The 10,555-nt window shown below is 36.9% G+C and overlaps 1 protein-coding gene across 7 annotated transcripts in view; it reads left to right on the top strand.

Moving 5' to 3' along the window:
• Positions 1 to 3,234: 3,234 nt before the first annotated feature.
• Positions 3,235 to 10,555, top strand: part of LOC118272934 (potassium voltage-gated channel protein Shab) — a 43,032-nt gene continuing 35,711 nt past the window's right edge. For 5 of the 7 annotated variants that reach the window (XM_035589676.2, XM_035589675.2, XM_050693481.1 and 2 more), the window contains exon 1: positions 3,239 to 3,632. The gene's annotated coding sequence lies outside the window, so the exon portion shown is untranslated. Of the gene's footprint in view, positions 3,633 to 10,555 lie in introns of all 7 variants that reach the window. The other 2 variants (XR_004783393.2, XM_035589674.2) reach the window with 2 other exon arrangements.

Here is a 10,555-nt window from a genome sequence, read left to right as displayed (position 1 = left end):
TTTTTCTTTTCGGCTGCTAACCGTTGATGATTTTAATGTTCGATATAAATTTGAATTCAGTTATATAATGTAATAATAGGTACCTAATGAATATAGTATGAATTTAATCTATCATCTCTGCGATGACTATAAAGACAATCCAAACTTAAAAAGTATTTATGATATAGGTACTTTTTAGAAGTGGATGTAGAATGGACACAGAACAAGGCAATAGTAATAAAATCTGTAAAATGGGGTAAATTCATTGAATTGGTCGGGTGAATAAATACAGAAAACGGGTAAATAGAAACTAGAACTATTTCCCAATTTTTCGCCCCTTTTTTTAAAGCTATTTCCCCCCATTATTTTACCCCGTTTTACCGTTATATAATGGGGATTATGTTTTTTGTGGTTTAAGCCGTGTGGTGGTTATCACCCGCGGAGCCACCACATCGTTTAAACATAGTTTAGTTCGATTTTTGCTCGGAAAAGTTCATGTGTCATCATCAAATTGTTATTTCTGGTATTTCGTTGTATATAATGTGGGTAAAGTGTAAAAATCTGTTGTCATACCATAGACTTACACGGATTACTGTTTGAATTTTGAAAATCGAAAACCTTTTAATATTTTTGTTCGAACTAAATCTTCTTATTCGATAGTCGAATTTAGGACCACCCAATATTTTGTTGGGTTGTATGCACGGTTGGTGAAGTGGCAGGCGACTGATTGCTGTGCAACGTGTCGGTACGGATTCGATTCTCGCTTTTGAGTAGACTTTGATTACACTTTTGAGCACACTTTGTAGGTTATAAGGTCAGCCAGTTCATCATACATGCAAGTTCTTTATTTCATTTTTTTTGAGGTTGGAAAATCATCAAATATCTGCTCTAAAGAATTATCAGATTCTTATTTATAAAAACGTTGCCGTTCCAACTCCTGCTCCTGAGATCGCAGTTCCTTATGGCGACATTACTTTCAACCTCCGCTGGGAAACATACATACATATTATGTACTTATATGTTTAACCTGATACCATTGGTAATTTTATTGGTATACTTAGAATTAGTGCAAGATTTACACACTTCATGGTTGCAAGCCAATTTCTTTTCACGTACAATCAGTTGGAAAGTCAGAAAAGGTGCAAAACGGAAAACCGTACGTAACGTACCTAATTGAAATTATGGAATGCTTGTATAATACTAGAACCCTAAAATAAAAGCTTTCTGATAAATTGTAATAACAAGTAAAGTAGTTAGTTGGATGACCTAGTTGATTGCTCCAAATAACAAACAACTGATGGAACTACTGAAAATAACTGAAAAATTTAGTAGTTCCATCAGAATGGAATTTGGAGTAGATAAATGTGCTGTCATGCATGTGAAGCGAGGAGGGATTGTGGAATCTGAGGGTCTAGAACTCTCAGATTTCACAAAACTAAGAGCGCTCTCCGCAAATGATACGTAGGAAGTACCTGGGTATGTCAGAGGGATTAGGCATTAATGGGCCGGACATGAAACAATCGTTACGGGAACGCTTCTTTGGCCGCCTGAAGAAAGTGCTGAAAAGTTCATTATCAGACGGAAACAAGAATGGACCGGCTTAACAGGAGCGATACTACAGCCTCACAAAAAATCGTGCGAAATAAATTGCCTTGCACTGTGCTTTAACGTTACTACTTATTACTTTAGTGAGATGAGAGCTTCGATTCGTCAGTAAGTATACTGCTACACAGACGCGACATGTCGGAGCTACGCGGCACGGTGACGTGACGTAGCGCTGTAGCTGTTGGTGTACTACTCTATGTAGCCCTACACGTGGTGTACCTGGATAACTGTGGTATTCCGTAGCTGGGATATTATCAGCGTAGCACTCTAATGTAGTGTTACATGTGGTGTAGCTGGGTAACCACGGTACTCCGTAGCTGCGTAACTATTGGCGTAGCACGCTGTGTAGAGCTAAACGTGGTGTAGCTCGGTAACCACATTACTCCGTAGCTGCGTAACTATTGGCGTAGCACGCTGTGTAGAGCTAAACGTGGTGTAGCTGGGTAACCACGGTACTCCGTAGCTGCGTAACTATTGGCGTAGCACGCTGTGTAGAGCTAAACGTGGTGTAGCTGGGTAACCACGGTACTCCGTAGCTGCGTAACTATTGGCGTAGCACGCTGTGTAGAGCTAAACGTGGTGTAGCTGGGTAATCACGGTACTCCGTAGCTGCGTAACTATTGGCGTTGCACGCTGTGTAAAGCTAAACGCGGTGTAGCTGGGTAACCACGGTACTCCGTAGCTGCGTAACTATTGGCGTTGCACGCTGTGTAGAGCTAAACGTGGTGTAGCTGGGTAACCACGGTACTCCGTAGCTGCGTAACTATTGGCGTAGCACGCTGTGTAGAGCTAAACGTGGTGTAGCTGGGTAATCACGGTACTCCGTAGCTGCGTAACTATTGGCGTAGCACGCTGTGTAGAGCTAAACGCGGTGTAGCTGGGTAACCACGGTACTCCGTAGCTGCGTAACTATTGGCGTAGCACGCTGTGTAGAGCTAAACGCGGTGTAGCTGGGTAACCACGGTACTCCGTAGCTGCGTAACTATTGGCGTAGCACGCTGTGTAGAGCTAAACGCGGTGTAGCTGGGTAATTACGGTACTCCGTAGCTGCGTAACTATTGGCGTTGCACGCTGTGTAGAGCTAAACGTGGTGTAGCTGGGTAATCACGGTACTCCGTAGCTGCGTAACTATTGGCGTAGCACGCTGTGTAGGGCTAAACGCGGTGTAGCTGGGTAACCACGGTACTCCGTAGCTGCGTAACTATTGGCGCATTACGCAGTATATTGCGTGTTACACATGTGTATTATAGAAAAAGATTTGCACTTGTTTCAGTAGTGCATTATTCTATACAACGTGATGGTATTGTATGTTAAAGCAGGCTGAAATGCTTGCGAACGCCTTTATTGGCCCTTACTCTTTTTGGATTGATAGTGACTTTTTATGCTTAATTGATGTATTAAACCTGAACAGAGTACGATACAATTTTCATTACAAAACGAAAGTAAATAAATATGTGGCTAAAAGGAATTTTAGGAAGGTACGATTAGGTTTATAAAGTAAATCGACTTATAGCAGGTATTTCGTAAAGTAAGTTCCCATAATGATTATAATGCAAGCAATCGAAAACAGTTACAGGTGGAATAAAGAAATGTTTGTTGTTGCGCTGCGCAGAGAAAGCTCTGGGCGGGCGGGGCGGGCGGCAAGCGGGCGCAGTGGGCGCAAATAGCGGCAGCGCGCGTCGCCGACTCGGCTGAAACTCGGCTCGACGCTCGCTCGGCCAGTCCGCGCCCGACGCCCGAGCGCTCCCGCACGCTCATCGCCACGCGACCCTATCAGCCCGCGACCTGCCGCATCGAGAATATCAATCGCGCGCAAAGCCTGCCTTCACCTTCCATATATTTATCACTGGAAACCGTTCGATTTCAGTCTCCGGCGCGGCTGCCTAACTATCAGTGTGTTAACCCTTTGTTGTGAACTTGTGACAACTTCACGTAATCCTGGCCTCATCAGAGCTGGTGATCCAAGACTTGGCCAGCACGTGGCTCCAGGATCGATAGTGGATACTATCCTCTTCATTGTCTTTTACACCTCAAGGTCACCACGGCAGGTAAACAGTTCAATTTCATTCATCGTCAATATTTCCAGTGGTCGTAATGAATGGAAACCGTTATTCCGTAATGGATATGTAATGTTACAAAACTATTTGAACGATGGTCAATGTTTATTATTGAACAATTTCAAAGATAAGAATGTGATCCCGGATTACGGATGGTACTAAAACAAAAATAATCCACAAATTGCCGTTGGCAGATTCTGGCGGCGTAAATGTGAAATATATAGGTGAAATTGCATCGATTGTTGTACAGTACATTGCATAGCATCTATTCCATCCGGTGACCCATTTTCGCAACTTTGACATTCGGCATTCAGTTGGCAATAGGTAGATGCGACAATTTTTATTTTTTACTAGGTATTTTCTTAAGATATTTTGAGAAAACAAGATGTGTTTGTTTCTATTGGATCGTTTTTCTACGGCTTAAATAGAGCGAATATAGTTAATGTTGTGTCAATAAACTTTTCGAAAGTTTATGGGCTGTTATTTTGCAGCTAAAAAATTTGGCATTGATTGTTGTAATAGTTTTATGGTAATCTTTTATGACTCAACTTATTATCTGGCACTTTTTGTGTTTAGCTGTGGACAAATCTGTCAATCATCGACAAACTGAACTTTTAAATAAAGCTGCATATCTTATACGTGTAGGTACTTATGCCCGCGCCGAGCTCTCATTTTGGTTAATTTAGTCCTGCACTGTAAGAAAATCTGCATATTTATTTTAAAAATAAGTTCAATAAGCATATAAATGCACAGCACATATCGACCGGTGGTTATATACATATACTTACATTACCAGTCTTTTATTTCATTTAAAGTCATTGTTATTATTAATGATGAAATAGAGTCATTATGCGATAGATTTTTAAAACAACTTTAAAATTTTCAGCATTTATATAGCCTTGTTTTCCTGACCCTTCCTAACTTTTTACAAAGTATTCTTTGGATTAAAATCAAAATATTGTTGAGTTGGATAGTCCATTAAGCGAGGAAGGCTATAAAACATCACGCTACGATCAATAGGAGCCAAGTAGTGGGTGAAATCGCCAAAAGAAGATTAGCTTTTTCATCGTCCCCATATGTCTTAACCAGATTTAGTTGGTAAACTATGGCAGGTTGATGAGATTATTACAAAGTTACTTGCCAAATGAAAGTTCACACATGTTATACTTATAGAATATGTGTCTAAGCTTAACATTATTCTTAATGCTTTAAGCATATGCATATATAAGTCTTGCACTTCGTCACATACATAGCGTCTTCATGGCTGGACTCTTGTGTTTGAGGAAAGTTAGAAGGCTGGAAAGTGGTATATGTTCTTTCCCATTGATTATGCAGATGGAACTGCGAAAAACAGCTGGTATCCAATTTAAACAATTAACTCTATTATTGTTACTCATATTTCCAAAGTGTTGTCAAAGTGTAGTGATAGGTAGGACACACACATTTTTTCTGAATATCGAATTATCATTATTATCTACCCAACCTAACTTAGGCATTAAAGTACTATTCCACATAATTATGATTTATTTGAATTTTGGAAAAAAATAGATAGAATTTCGTAGGCTGACCCGACAATCGATCCCGAAGCGTCTTTAATTCCTTAAGTTTCACTGTGAGCAGTCAGCCAATAGTAATTTAGTTTTATGATGTCATCTCCTAATTACAATAAGTCACCAGATGTGAGAACATTAACATCGTCATTTGTTTTTACATCTGTTTTTTTAACAGTTCAATTAACAAAACAGTTTTCAATTAACAATGTTTTATAAATATAAGTAATACTAGCTGTGGCCCCGACTTCGTCCGCATAGAATAATGACTTCTGTCAGAATTTATCAAAATCTGTCCAGCCATTTCAGAGATTAATTAAAACAAACAGACAGATAGACAAAAATAGTAAAAAAAATTTGGTATGTATATTCATACGCATGTATTAAAAGCGGTTATTTCAATAATACATACAGGCACTCCAATTTTATTTATTAGTCTATCTAGAAGTCTAGACTAGATAAGAAGGATTTATTTTTAAACTGTGCAAACTAACAATTAGCTTTAAATTGTATTTGAATTAAATTGCATTAATATGTTTTTTTCTTAACGTCTTCTAGCATTTTATTAATGTTAAATAGGAATACAGTACTTTTCTTTCTTTTAAACTTTCATTTGAATTAGCCGAAAACTTGGTTTTCCTCCGTAATTTCCGTAAATCACTTCTGGAATTTTGCTGAGTAGTTGGTACCTAAAGATAAACAGGACTTTACCCATCACAGGATTTAAATAAAACGTACCTAAATATATTTGTATTGTAATGCCAAAAGAATTACCGGGTTTTTTCGGTTTTTCGAAAATTTCTCAGTAGTAGCACGGAGCCTGGAATGTGCCCAGTATGTGGCAATAAGCTCACCCCCAATTACATGGGACTTGTAACACAAATGGTGAAAAGTGGGTGTACATTGTATAGCGGCATTACGTGTCGTAATGTGCATCTCCCTTCGGGGATACAAGGCGTGACGTTGCACATAGATTTGTCTTTTCTACTTTTATAGTTAATGAACAAATAAACGGTTTAATTATTAAAAATAAACTTACATTGTTTTATAATTTTCGTTAAGAAAACGTCAAATACCATTAACTCGTATGTACGTACATACATAGTGCATACTCGCTCAGCATAATGGATCTGTAATTATCTAGTTGTCCTGAGCCGCGCATTTAGTGATAATGGAAGCTACTCCGGTTGCGATAGTGCAGTATCTCGTCTGCCGAGACCGACCTAAAAAGGAAACCCATTCGGAAAGGAAGAAAACGTTATTAAGTACTTAAGGAAATATGATTTATATGCCTGCTTTGGTAGTTACGAGTTTCTTTATAATATTCTTGCTTGATATTGAAATCTTATAAGTATAGTGATATTGGTTTCTACTTCCTTATCATTTGTTTGGTGGGGTTCGACTAGTATGTAATCAATAATATAATATAATTTACATTTTAAAGAAAAAAAAAACTTAATTTAAATGAACTGTAAAAGAAAAACGGTAAAAGCCTCTCTGTTAAAACGAAATAGGCTTAACAAGCAACGCATTTGCGTAAAAAAGCTTCCGATCCCCTGTGAGCTGTTCGTAGGTACGCCCCGTCGTGCAACTTACATGAATACCGACGTAAACCAATATTGATCCAACGTCTTACGATGTTGCGGGCGTGCTATCTATTATTGATTAGTTTCATTAGTAAACACTTTCATACAGCGATAGTACGACTACCATATAATATTAACAGCAATACAGCGAATAACTTTTGCACGCTTCTAGAAATTGTAAGTCACGGTGTGACTGTCACGGTTTGATATTATAAAATCAGAACATAACTTCAGGTTTTTTAGTTCTTAAAGGTACGGGTAAATGCATATGTATTATGTAACCAATATAACTAATATTTAATATACTTTAATTTTTTTTATATCAGTATTTGTCAAATTATCATTATTTAGTTTATTTTTGCTTTTCATCAAAAGTTTAATAATGATGATTAGGAATAAAGGCTTGTAAAAATCGTACAAATCTTAATAATTCCAACATCATCATAAGTTATTTATTTTTAGTTAGTCAGCTCTACTTACTAAAGTATATGGTATATAGTATGTATGTACAAAGTAGATACATCCATGTGCTTACATTTTTTTCTAAGTTGGTTCTTATTTTACGCAACAGTGGAGTATAAAATTGGGACGGTTCGTGACATGGGCTTCTTAATTTATGAGACAGGGAGAGGCGGAGAGCTTAATTTTGATACGAAAAAAAAGCTTGACTAGGGTAGGGGCGACTACGTACTACGTAAGAAAAATCCTTTTGTTGCCGCGTACGTTTTTTTAAGTTCAGTCTTAATTTTTTAGTATTTATTGACTCCTATAATTTTGGGGCGGTAGTGTAATCACCGTATGGCGTTATCCATTATTGCTACCTTATAATTTTCTATTTATTTTTTTCTAAATTCGTGAAAAATAAAGTAGCCCAGCCTAGACTTAAAGTAGGTACTATTTTCACAGACACCACACTGACACATAATATGCGGAAAGAAAAATGATCCTCATGAAGTTATGACTGCCTAGCGCGTACTAAAGTGAATTACATTTATCTTAAATATCGTCGGGAAGTTTAGTAAGTAATATCTATCTATTATACCAAAAGGTCAACGTATTCATGTGCGTAAAAATACATTTGACCCTAATAAATCGTAGGTGATCCCAAGTTTAGAGAAAATTCAATGTACTAACTTTATGTATATGTAATTTTCTGTTAGCCAACTTGCTAAAGTACTCGAGGAGGCTTCGGCTGGCAAATATCCAACTCGTCAGCCATGACAGAATGTCTTGTTTGCCAAAAGGCTTTATTTTTGGATAGTCTTTATGAAATAAGTTGTTTATTTGTGCTAGTAGGTCTCCGATGTGGAATAAGAAAGCTCTAAACCAATCTTTATTATCGCAGACATGTCTGGGTCTAGCGTCTAGTATCCTGGCGACATCCATTTCCATCGATTTCTTTATATTTTTGGGCCACCGTTCTTATGTAGAGACATTTTGGTCCTAACTATTCGTTTTTTGTATTCGTTTTTTTTTTGTAAGTACCTACAATCGCTTTACATACCATCTCACTAAGAATATATAGGTATGTGGGGGTTATATGTGTTACAGGCAGTGAGCACTGTGAGCTTTCATAGGTACTCAATCATAAACCAAAGAGTGTTCGAGGTCGCGTGGCGTATTGTGACCTATCCAATGATTCACGTAACATTTATCATTCGTTAAAACATAGTCTACGAAAATATTGCGAAATATATTCTGCCCAATAGTAGTAAAGTAATAAATACATCAGTTCACACTTCATTGTAATAACCACCCACGGCGATGTTTATAGTTGTATGTCACGTGTTAACATCAACTACAACATTTTACGACTACATAATACTATAGCTAATCTCCGCTCTATAGACATGTTTAGTCAACTAATTGACTCGGTGTTTTGACTCTAAAGGTTCATGTTATTTAGGAATTGCATTGTAAATAATATCCCTATGTAGACACGCGAACGATTCCAATAAAACAGATTCTTCTTTTATAAAAATCCAATCAAACTATAAAAACGTATCGTAAAAAGCTTTTCACTGAATCACAGAGAGCGCGTTAAAATTGTATAATTTGAAGAGGATGCTCAACAGTTTGAGGTTGGAGAAACAACAATTAATCATGGAAATTAAAAGAAACGTTTACTTCCTTTGTACTGTTTACTTTGGAAGGATTTATTACTCGTACCCGTTATACCCGTTATGCATCAGACGCACGTTTTGCTGTCGTCTAGAAGTGCTACGAGAATTTTCTCATAGTATGTAAAATCCATGATTAACTGTAACTAAGTTTTTATCTATTAAACTTAGGTACATTTTGTCTGCCTCCTATAAGTATTAGTAGTAACGCGTAAACAAAAATAAGATTAAAGCTTCCATAGTTTTGTATTTTCCTGTAAGGTAAGTAAGGTAGCGTACAATTACCCTCTCCGGTCCGTATTTGCTTGTTAGCTTACAGCTTGCAAATAGCTTTCCTAGTGGATTGTGGGCTCTGCGGTTTATTTATCCGACGCATTGCACACACACCTATTTATTCACCTTCTATATGCTGCTATAGAGCGTAGGTAATCGGATTTGTTAACGAGTGACATTTTGTACGAAGTCTCGCTCTCAACAAACAATGCGTTGATATTTGTTATATGACATGAATTTTCCGGCATTTATAAAGAAAAGTATTATTTAAGGAAGTTATGAGTAGGAATGCAAACGTTGGAAAACTTCAGCTCTTTGAATTACAAAGACTAATCGATTAAATCATTCAAAGTGATCTCAAAGAATATTTATTTAGTTTTGCTCAGTGGATTGACGGACGGACTTGTGATAACAAAACTTACTGCAAACAACTAAGAATCTGAGAAATGTGTATGTTTTAAGTCTGTGATTGTGATGTTCAAGAGCTTGTTTGTAGATATCTGTTATCGTTGTACTGAAGGAACAACACGGAAGCGACATAATACAGAACTACCTACTATAACTTTTTTTATGTTACATGAGAAAAAGCTGAGAAATTAAGAAAATGTCTGCTTATCGCATATTTATGTATAGTTAACAATAATTATACTACATTGAAGTACTTACGCTTATTTAAGATATCGCAGTCTAAATATATGATTGCTCCAATTTGGCAGATATAAACCATTGCATTTGGTTGTTCAAGATTACGCCGATACTAATAATATATGCAATGTGTGTCAAAAGTTCAAAGCTGATATACGTTGAAATTGGCCTAAATGTCAAGGCAGTATGTATCTAGTACATAACATGAGCCGAACCACATTTGGCTATATTCCAGGCTACTATGTAACTATCTACATAGCTGTGACGTCACCTATTGGGTCTCGGGCCGGATTTTAATGACAAACACACGGAAGTTACATACGTATTGGTTATTTAATCAGCGGTTGTATTACACTCTATTATTGATAATGTATGATTATGATGTCACAACAAAATGCCGATTTTCCTAGAATATTCAGCAGAAATTGTATAAATACGTAATATATGTATGTGGTAGGTATATTTATACAATATCTGCTGTTTATTACCGCAGTGTTCAGTAGTTTCATATTACTCTGACCGCAGATCTACATCTAAGAACTTACTTATGAAAGTAACTTTGCAAAGTAGTCATACATACATGTTATTTATAAGTTTTCTCATATTCGTACTACATATTATATTATATTCGTACGTACATGTTCCAACTTTATAGAAATCTTGGATAGCTATATATTTCTACAGATTCCATTTCTTGCGCTAATATTGCCCGTGGTTTTCTTATATTCTTTTAGAAAATA

Source organism: Spodoptera frugiperda, chromosome 4, assembly GCF_023101765.2.
Source record: "Spodoptera frugiperda isolate SF20-4 chromosome 4, AGI-APGP_CSIRO_Sfru_2.0, whole genome shotgun sequence".
In the NCBI taxonomy this organism is placed as follows: Eukaryota; Metazoa; Arthropoda; class Insecta; order Lepidoptera; family Noctuidae; genus Spodoptera; species Spodoptera frugiperda.
The sequence above is the reverse complement of the archived record's forward strand: the minus strand, read 5'-3'. Positions and strand labels throughout refer to the sequence as shown.